Raw genomic sequence first — 8,808 nt, 5'->3', positions numbered from 1 at the left:
CGCTTTGTTTTTATATCACATCCGACCGGAGGAAAATGCAGCACGGCTCTCACTACCGATCATCCTAATCCCACGGGCAAACAATAATATGTACAGTGTTAATAGTTTACTGTATTATTAGTGTCTAATATTACTGCTATAACAATCACACATTGAGTTGTTAAAATCAGACCGTTTTTTTTTTTTAAAACAGTCTGAATGAAACGGCAGCTCTCAGGTGATCAGGTGTGTGTTTACCAGTGTTGGGACTAACGTGTTACAAACTAACGCATTACTGTAACGCAACTACCTTTTGCGGTAACTAATAACGTTACTAGTTACCTATTCCCATTCAGTAACGCCGTTATAGTTACTGTGATTTAAATGGGTGCGTTACTGCGTTACATTATGTGATGGAACTGAACCGAATCTCCCTGTGGATGTAGTTTACAAGCGAATACAGCGATGTCCTCTCACAGTACCATGGAAAAGTGAAAGTGACCAGAGAGGAGTGATGATTGGTTAACACGGGGTAACATTTCAGGGTAAGCCAATCAGAGACAGAGTTGGGCGGGTCTTGCCTTATGGGGAAAACACACACACACAAACACTTGCTAACACACACACATACACGGCAACGCTCCCCACCAGCACACACACACACACACACACACACACACACACACACACACACACACACCACACACACACACACACACACACACACACACACACACACACACACAGACACACACACACACACACACACACACACACACTATGGCAGATGCAAGTATCAGCGAGAGCGGCAGCGCATTTACAACTTGGCGATATAACCACTATTTTCAATTTGTGGGGATAAAGGACGCACAAAATATTATGGTCAAATGTAAACTGTGTGCAGGACAGAAAGCATTGTCCCCATCGAATAACAGCAATGCCAATCTCCTGAAGCACCTAACTAATGTACATGAGGCTATAAAACTAGTCGCCAAAGACCCCACCGTCTCAACCACCGGCAGTGACCCAGATGTAGCAACACCATCTAAACAGCCAAAAAACGATTTTTTTTAAATCGCCACATGTCACCCAGAGTCAACTAAACAGATTGATTTCTGAAAATAGTTTGTTTGTCTTCAGTGTCAGTCTGAAAGTGTATCCATCCATCCATCCATCTTCTCCCGCTTATCCGTGGTCGGGTCGCGGGGGTAGCAGTTCCAGCAGAGAGCCCCAAACTTTCTTTTCCCTGGCGACATCAACCAGCTCTGACTGGGGGATCCCAAGGCGCTCCCAGGCCAGCGAAGAGATATAATCCCTCCACCTGGTCCTAGGTCTACCCCTTGGTCTCTTCCCAGCTGGACGTGCCTGGAACACCTCCCTAGGGAGGCGCCCAGGTGGCATCCTAACTAGGTGCCCGAACCACCTCAACTGGCTCCTTTCGACGCGAAGGAGGAGCGGCTCAACTCCGAGTCCCTCCCTGATGACCGAACTTCTCACCTTATCCCTAAGGGAGACACCAGCCACCCTGCGGAGAAAACCCATCTCGGCCGCTTGTATCCGCGATCTCGTTCTTTCGGTCATGACCCATCCTTCATGACCATAGGTGAGGGTAGGAACGAAAATGGAAGTGAAAGTGTATTATTTATCTAATTGTTACTGCCAAAAGAGTGTAGTTCTTGTTTAATTGTTACACTGCCAAAATAGTGTAGTTGTTGTTAATGTGTACACTGTGGTGATTGACATTATTCACCCACGGATCTATGGGTTGGGGTATTGTTCTGCACGGACATTTTAGTGAACCGGACTTCCTGTTTCTGCCGGTCTTCGCTTCCCGGGAATGAAGTTGTTTACAATGATTTTCAGATGCTAAATAAAAGTCTAGCTTGTACCTTTGATACCTCGCCTCCGACTCCCATCTCTCGGCACCACAACACTGCCAAAAGAGTGTAGTTGTTTTTATTTCATATTGCACTACTTAGAACTTGATTGTTGAGGCTACAATAAAGATGCCTGCTTTATTGTTATTGCACAGATTACAGGTAACGAAAATGAAATGCAACGAAATGCAGTTTAGCTTCTAACGGTGCAACAAGCAGTAAAGTGAAAAGTAATGCACACAATCTACAGAATAAAATATAGAATGAATTGAATGATAAATAAACAGTGAGGGGTATGAATACACTAGCAGCCTGTGAGCAGTATTAACAGTGTGTATGAATATGCTAAGATATATAAAGTATGAAAATGGTAAGCAGTGCAAGTATAGTATAAAATATATGGATATTAATTTCATGATAAACATTTTGGAACAATGATGAAAAATGTGAATGGAAGTGGCGACGTAAAACTGACACAAATCAACAACAAACAAAAATATTTTGAGAAGCCCCCACCCCCCATGTTGCCTATGCTGTATGCTGCAAACTCTTTGTTTAAAACTAATTGGCCATCGGAATGTGTGGAGTAAGTCTCCCAAGGGGGGTGGTCACATTCCACAGCTCTCCCCCCCCCACTCCTGTGATCTCCCAACCCCCAGTCTGTAGGTTTGTGTTCGCATATTTCAGTGTTAATTTTGGCATCTGTTTTTGATTTAGTCTTACGGCCCCTGCACACGGCGGCGTGCGTTGCCGCTTGGCGGTGGGCGTGTCTTGAGCTTGGGGAGTCAACGCGAGCAACGCGACCAACAACCAATCACATGAATGTCCCGCCCCGGACATACAAAGCAAAAAAGCCTGGTTCTTCTATCCACTATCCAAAATGGATGCCGGTTTGGTAGCAAGGGTGGCATTGGTATATGCATTGTATCTCGGGAGGCGACGTTGTGGGCGTCGCTGTTGGGTACATCCGATACTCCGAAAACGTCTGCAACGGGGAGAATACCACGTTCTGGTCCAAGAGCTCCGTCTGGATGACGAACTGTTTCACCAGTACTTCAGAATGAGCAAAGGCCATTTCGACGAGTTGCTCAGCAAAGTGGGTCCACTGATAACAAAGGCGGACACCAACATGCGTTTGTCAATCGGACCCACCGAGTGACTCGCCATCTGCCTACGGTATGTTTAGTGTATTTCTACTTCTTTAATCTGACTCTGTATATAAAGAGAGAGAGTGCATGCCTTTGACGAATGAAATCTGTGATTTATTTCAGATGGATAACATTAATTAAGATAGCTAGGTTAACACAGTATTGCTGTGTGTGTGTGGTGTGTGTGTGTGTGTGGTGTGTGTGTGTGGTCTGTGTGTGTATGTGGGGTCTGTGTGTGGTCTGTGTGTGTGGGGTCTGTGTGCGTGTGTGTGGGGTCTGTGTGTGTGTTTGTGGGGTCTGTGTGCGTGGTGTGTGTGTGTTTGTGGGGTCTGTGTGTGTGTGGGGTCTGTGTGTGCGTGTTTGTGGGGTGTGTGTGTGTGTGTGGGGTCTGAAATTGTTTTGCATATTACTTTTTTCTCAGGTACCTGGCAACCGGTGACTCGTACAGGACCATAGCATTCAGCTATAGGGTTGGTCATATAACAGTGACTGTCATCGTCAGGGAGGTTGCGGGTGCCATCTGGACAGCCCTGGTTGAGGAGACCATGCCGGTACCACAGACGGAGGACTGGAGAGCCATCGCTGCTGAGTTCCAGGAGCGCTGGAACTTTCCAAATTGCGTTGGTGCCATTGATGGGAAGCACGTGGTGATCCAGGCTCCGGCAAATTCTGGGTCCCTCTACTTCAATTATAAGTCCAGTCACTCCTTGGTACTGCTGGCTGTCGTGGATGCCCAATACCTCTTCAGGGTAGTGGATGTTGGAGGCTTTGGAAGGAGCAGCGACAGTGGGAGCCTGAGGAATTCCGCTTTTGGAGAGAGCCTCAGAGATGGCAGTCTGCAGCTACCACCCAACACCGTCATCCCAGGAGCAGAGCGGCTCGGCCTTCTCCCCCATGTCTTCGTTGGAGATGAAGCTTTTCCGCTGCTGGACAACCTGCTGCGTCCATTCCCTGGACGCCAGATCACACGCGAGAGGAGGATGTACAACTACCCGCCTCAGCCGGGCCAGGTTGGTGGTTGAATGTGCGTTTGGCATCCTCTCATCTCGGTGGAGAATGTTCAGGCGTGTCATTACCACCAGCCCGGAGGTAACAGAGTTGTGTGTGAAGGCCGCCTGTGTGTTGCACAACTTCCTCCGCAGGAAGACGATAGGAAGGAAATCACGCACACCTGTCGAGGAGTCCACGGATGAAGCTCCAGATACTCCAACCCTGCGTGATGTACCGAGGATGGGCTCCAACAATGCCACACGCAGATCGCTCCAACTGCGGGAAAACTTCTGCAGCTATTTCAATGAGGAGGGTGCAGTGCCATGGCAGCAGAATGTGGTGTAGGGTCACCATGGCTCTTTTAAGAGCCTCCAAACCAAAAGCTATTTTAAGAGCTACCCATATTTTCTTTAAAAAGCAAATATTCCAAATGAGCCATTTCAAAATAAAACATTCCTTATAAACATGTTTCTTGAATTTATATTATGATATTGCTAACAACCTTTTTCCTTCAGCCCTGTTTTTACTGATAAACCACTCATAATTTCAACAGGTTTTCAAATGGACAATTGTACATAAGACAGCATATTATATATCGACATACATGAAGCTTCTGGTATGTTGCAACTGACAAACCACATGAACAAGTGAAGACACAGTATAGTCATAACATACTTTTTAAATAACTTTTATTTATGTAAGTGTTTGATGATTGGATACGTGTAAAACATGTAGTGTAGTGTAGTATGTGTGTGAATTGCAAAAATCAGTTATCTTCCATCTCCTGCTCTGCCTCAAAAATTAATTTATATATTTCAAATCGGACTCTTGTCCTCTTTGCTATGGACAGCCTTCGCATGGCAGGCAAGAGGCTCCTGAAAAATAACTCATCCTCATCCTCCACCACTACTGGTGGGGGTGGTGGAGGATGAGGTTGAGGTGGTGGCACGAACAGAGGACTGATGGCTGACATCAAGCCTTTTTCGAAGCAGGACATCTCCCTTCCCCTTCTCCTCTTTCCCCGGTCCAGGTCCTCAACAATCGCCTCCTCCTCCTCCTGTCCTGTCTCCCTTGCCTCGGCTTGTTGACTGTCAGTCGGCTGGCTGACAATTGGCTGGCTTTCTAGCTGGCTCTCTGCCTCTGGCACCAGGTTGGATGGAGGCAGGGTTTGCTGAGGGACATTGCTGGACGTCTCACGGTCAATGATAAATGGGGTTAAAAACCCCATCACTGCCGTGAAACGCCAGGGCTTATATCCCCCGGACGACCCTGCCCCGCTTCTCTTTGCCTCTTTCTCCTTGGTTTTCTCCTTTCTGAATCTGTCCCTCAGTGACTTCCATTTTGTCCTGCATACTTCCTCTAATGAAATGAAATAATAAACTTAATTTCTTGAATTACTTGAAGAATTTACTAAATTGTTCCTCCATTAACCCTTAAAGGCCGAGCGTGCCGCCCGCGGCTTCATAGAGGTAGCGTTCTAAAATGCTTAATAACTTTGTAACCGCTAATCCTATCCATCTGATTTAAAAAGTGAGGTAAAGCGGCTATTCTAGGCTTTTTGCTGGTATCACTATGTCCTTTTCCGGGATTCAGAGGCTCCGACGTGATCGGGGCAACGTTATCACATTTTACAGCCTTGATTCGTCAAGGAGACCCACGCGGCCCCTCTGTCTGAGCCAAACAGCAAAGGTTTTAGACTAAGTCCCACCCCCCTGTGTCCGGGTAGGTTTAAAATGTAAAGGTCCAGGCAAACCTCTGCCCATGCTACCATCTTCTCGACCAATCAACATAGGTTGCTGTGTATGTTTTTGGCGGCGGGAGATAAACAAAGAGAAACAGAGAGACGAGAGAGTAATACTAAAGAAGAGTAATTCTGCCAGCGTAAGAGAAATAAATACAACACGAGATATCTAGATACAGTCACACACACACACAAATACACATACATACACACACACACATATCCCAAGACAAATTCAAACCAACATGTCAAAACGGCGTTACACTACGGAAGAAGCCGTAGAATTTATTTTGTCTGGCGGACCGCTTAGCGATGCAGCGGTGGATTCCTCAGATTCTGAAGCTGACAACTGGCAAGGAAGAGGAGTATGATCACGGGATTGATCCCTTCGAAGATAAAAAAGTGAGTAACTTTGCTTATTTCTTATTGTTTGTGTTGCATTATCGGTTGTTGTTTCTGTATAACGCCGAAAATAATTAGTCCTAAGAGTTTTTATAATGGATGGCCATTTGCCGTAATTGTGTCATAAAGTGAAGTCCTGAGCTCAAGATTCACTATCAATAGAGGCTACTATTTATTTCAGTAAAAAAACGTCAAGCAATACCTTTCATTTATTGCCTCATTCCGCTTGCCCTCTTTGGTTGTTTGTTATGAGGTCTAATGTTATTATATTCATTGCATTACAATTCAGTTACTGATTCCATCAACTAGTAATGTTAGCAGAGGGATAAAGTGTGAATCAAATCAAAATTTGAGACTGTGTTTAGAAAACAGATAGGATGACACTGGAGAAATAAAAGCAATAAAGGAAATAAAATAAATTCAGACATTTATATCTGTATATTTTCCTCCCTTTTATTTTAGTACAGAGGATGAGAGAGGGGATGCACAAGCCACTGTCCCCATCAGTAGGCCTCCTTCAAACCGAGAGGGAAAATAATGCGGCCAGGAGGGTGCAGCATCCAGAAAAAAGGCCAAACCAATGCCAGCCCCCCTGACAGTGAAAGGGAGAGGAAGAGGAAAAGGGAAAAAAACATCTCTGACCCCAGAAGAGCCAGGAGCTGTTTGGAACGGACCTGAGGTGCCAGATACTGCCCAACAACTACCACACTTTTGCCCGAAAAGAGCCCCTGGAGTCCAAGGTTTTGTTGGTGTGGAGTATACTCCTGCACAAATATTTAGAAATTGTTTTAACAACCAAGCTGTAAATATCATCTGCAAGAACACAAACAAAAATGCTGAAAAGGAGCAGGCTAAGGGGGAAAAGTTTGTTTGGGAAAGCCGGTAAAATTCCTCATGTATGTCGGCCTTATGGCACTTCTAAAACTGCTAAAAGTAAGAGACTACTGGAGGAAGGGATCACACCTGAGTGTTCTCTTTCCTGCTCCTGTCATGACAAGAGACAGGTTCATGGCAATCAGCAGAGCTGTACATCTGAGCGACCCAGACCATGATGAATGTGGATACATTTCCTTTGCTCTTTATATATTTTTCTAATATTTTGGTTATAGTTTGAAGATCATTTGCTCTTTGTACTTTTGCACTTTCTATATATTCCTAATACTTTGTTTATAGTTTTAATATAATTTGCACTTTGTTAATTTGCACTTTGAATTTGTTTCACTGTTTGTGTTTGTATTTCAATGTTCAAATGATAATATATATCTCTGAAACAAGTTATTTTTGTTGCAATGTCATCTGTTATGGTTTAATTGTTTACTCTCAACCTTTTTTTGACAGAAGAAACATGATCAGTCATTTAAATATGGAAATACATTTCGTTTTAATTATTCCATATGATCCTAGGCGTTTTTCACTGAAAAACGCCTAGGATAATATTGTAATAAATAGCTGTAACTTGCTCAGGGAACATAATATGCAGATGAAATTTAATTTGAAAGCCTAAAACATCTAAATGCAGCTTTGTAAATAATAAAAAAGAAAATCCCTATGTTCCTGGCGGAGTAAACAGTAAAAAAACACAACATTTGTACTGGCGTTTTTGAAAAGTGCTGGTAAATTCAGCCATTATCACACAAAGTTATGGTAAAATTTGGACTTCAAATTAGCCAGACTTGAACTAGAGGTTCTCCTGAATCAAATGAGGTAAGGCACTTGATGCTGACTGCAAGAAAAGGTTAGAACAGGTTAGGAGAAACAAATAAATACAGGAGAGTCAGGCAGGCGAAAATTCCGTCTAGGTCTTTAAGGGTTAATGAAAACCAAATCCCTTTATCACTGTCAATTGCATACAAGTTTTTACATGTCACACTTTATATGATGAACATGTATGACATTAATGTCTATGGTGCTATTTTATGCAACATTCATGCTACATCCATGCTGGCTAAATATACTGTCTATGCTTGCTAGCTGTCCATTCAAATGAAGTACACTGGATATAAACTCCACAAACAGGCGAAAACCTACCAGTTTCACCCACTGTCTCTGCCACCTCCCTCCATGCCTGGCTCCTCCGGTTTGTATCCCTGTATGTAAACAGGGACTGGTCATATAATACCGGGTGATTCCCTACCGCCACGATAATTTCTCCTCCATTTTTTGACATATGGGAAATAACTGCGGTCTGGCTCTCCCAACATACAAGCGGTTTGATTGGCTAGCGCTTGCACTGTCAGATTTGCATACGCGGGATTTGATTGGCTGACGCCTCCGTCGAGGCGGCAAAAGTAGAACATTGCTCTACTTTTACAGCGAGCACCGTGAGAGAAGCTACGCTTTGCTCCCACAATGCAGTTCGGCGAATCGTGACGTCACCCCATTCAAAGTGAATGGGCAGAAGCGTTGAAGCGGCAACACACGCCGCCGTGTGTAGGGGCAGTTACGGAGCCTACACACAGCGGCGTGCGTTGCTGCTTGGCGGTGGGCGTGTCTTGAGCTTGGGGAGTCAACGCGAGCAACGCGACCAACAACCAATCACATGAATGTCCCGCCCCGGACATACAAAGCAAAGCTCAAGCTACATCCATGCTGGCTAAATATACTGTCTATGCTTGCTAGCTGTCCATTCAAACGAAGTACACTGGATATAAACTCCCCAAACAGGCGAAAA

General features: G+C 44.6%; 1 long non-coding RNA gene across 1 annotated transcript; it reads left to right on the top strand.

Moving 5' to 3' along the window:
• Positions 1-5,432: 5,432 nt before the first annotated feature.
• Positions 5,433-7,009, top strand: LOC117552854. Its single transcript, XR_004570042.1, has 2 exons — positions 5,433-6,137; positions 6,600-7,009. It is a non-coding gene; the product is annotated as an uncharacterized LOC117552854 (long non-coding RNA).
• Positions 7,010-8,808: the final 1,799 nt, after the last annotated feature.

The sequence above is a fragment of the Gymnodraco acuticeps genome, unplaced genomic scaffold, assembly GCF_902827175.1.
Source record: "Gymnodraco acuticeps unplaced genomic scaffold, fGymAcu1.1, whole genome shotgun sequence".
Classification (NCBI taxonomy): domain Eukaryota; kingdom Metazoa; phylum Chordata; class Actinopteri; order Perciformes; family Bathydraconidae; genus Gymnodraco; species Gymnodraco acuticeps.
The sequence above is the reverse complement of the archived record's forward strand: the minus strand, read 5'-3'. Positions and strand labels throughout refer to the sequence as shown.